Genomic DNA, 2,241 nt, shown 5'->3' with positions numbered 1-2,241 from the left:
TGGTGGCAGCGAACTATACCTTACCCCACGCCCTCCTCGCCTCATTGCCAATGGTGACAGAGAACTAAACGTTAATCCACGCCCTCCTCGCTTAGTTATTATAATGGTAGCAGTGAACTTAACGTAAACTCACGCTCTCCTTCGGTTTGCCATAACACCTGGTCTTCCTCATCCTTCATTTAATTCAGCTTAAGTATTATTCACAAGTGTAATAAGTAATTCCTGTGTCGTAGCGTCAGTAGCGCGAAAAGTGTCCTAGTGTGTCATCTTTACAGCCTGTCAATATCTCTATTGTGGTATACGCAAATTGTTACTACCAAAACATTCCCAGTATATATGCTCTGTGCTTAATATGTTAATTTCAGTGTCCCCAATGCTCCTGTGAAGTTCTCAGTATCCCAAGTATTTTAATTGTCGGTCAAGTTAAATGTACCCATTGTGTTTATGATAGAAGCTGTGTCTATACTAACTGCCATAACTTAACATGTCTACAACCTACATCCTCCTCCTGTCCTAATCCCTCACCTCACCCTCCGTACCCATCCATTCTGCCTCTGCCCGCCCCATCCCACCCCCGCCCCGCCCCATCCCCGCCCCTGCCCCGCCCCCATCCCGCCCCTGCCCCTGCCCCCTATCCCTGCCCCTGCCCCTGCCCTGCCTGCCCCTGCCACATACACACTCTACACCTCACCCCACCAGGCGCGCATCATGCCCGCATATTTCTCGCCCCGCTCCGCCCCGCCCGTGTGACCACCAATGTTTTGTCCTGTGAGTTATGCTTCGAAATTGGTGGGTAGTGTTACTTAATATTGCGATAATTACAGAGCTTCACTCAGTGTGTTTTTATGCTAGTAGGATTTGTAATGTACTCTTTGACGCGTAGTGATAAATAATATTCAATGTAGTGAGCAGAGCTTCACTCCCCGACCCAGCCTAATGAGAATATTGTCGTGACGGAAACTATAGTTGCCAAACATTGACGTAACGTATAAAGTAAATATTTGTTTTTCTTTACGGATACACTTCCAACTAATCCATCATCCCTTTCGGATTGTTTCTGTCAAATGTCACACACAGTACCGCCCCATGGCTAGCCGGAATCCAACCACAGCACATATAAGCAGAGAAGAAGCAGCGTGATGAATGCGGCACCACACCCACCACACACCACTCCACTTCTTTCAAGTCCTACCTGGTCTAGGATTAAGAAGATTTTATATTTTTCTACTTTAGGAAGTTAAGGAGTGTGGAATGCAGCCCACACATCAAAACCCTGGCAAGCCGAACCAGGGAGGGGATTTCCGCTGTGGGGGCGTGGGACAGGACGGTCAAGGATCCAGCCGATACTCGTGTACAGAGGGCGAAACCAGGACTACAGAGACTGCCCCACACGTCGTCTTGAGCGATGGCATCCCCCCCAGTGTGACCGGCTACCCCCGGCCGGACTGGCGGAAAGATATGTTGCAGAGAAGAACAGCAGATGGAGCAGAAAAATTCATCTGGAATATGACGGAAAACGAAGATGTATAAAGAAACGCAGATGAGCAGAAAAATTCGTCTGGAATATGAAAATGAAGATGTATAAAGAAACGCAGATGAACAGAAAAATCGTCTGGAATATGAAAATGAAGATGTATAAAGAAACGCAGATGAACAGAAAATTCATCTGGAATATGAAAATGCTCTAAATGTAGAGGAAGCGCAGATGAACAGAAAAATCATCTGGAATATTATAGAAACCAGGAGGAAGTGAGAAGAAGTCAGATGTGGTGACACGACCTACAAAGTGCGGTATTGAAGAAAGAAAAACGTGCTATGTGAAGACAGAAGACACGCTGTGCTGACATCAGAAGAAAGTCGACGATGAAAAGGTGGATAATCAAAAGGACCAATCGACTACCGCTGTTGTGCTGCCGGCATTCCTTATTTTCAGATACCAGCTGGATGGAGGACTTGAGCCATGCTGAACCCAACAAATGTACTGATGTTGTTGATGTTGCTGATGTGTAATAAAAAGATATAACACCCTAACATGTGAAGTAGGAGCATTTTGTATTTTGTATTTAATTCTCTGATTTTTGTTAACATGTACTACAAAGAATGTTTTTTAAAAGATTAGTCACTTTTTCTATGAGTTCATTTGATCAATGTTTTGTATTACCAAATGCAATGTTGTAGACATACTACTGAGTGGGACGAATTATTATTTTGACACGGCCTGGTTAGGCAATGTAACACCTG

Source organism: Homarus americanus, unplaced genomic scaffold (assembly GCF_018991925.1).
Source record: "Homarus americanus isolate GMGI-L3 unplaced genomic scaffold, GMGI_Hamer_2.0 scaffold22250, whole genome shotgun sequence".
NCBI lineage: Eukaryota > Metazoa > Arthropoda > Malacostraca > Decapoda > Nephropidae > Homarus > Homarus americanus.
Note: the sequence above shows the minus strand (reverse complement) of the source record.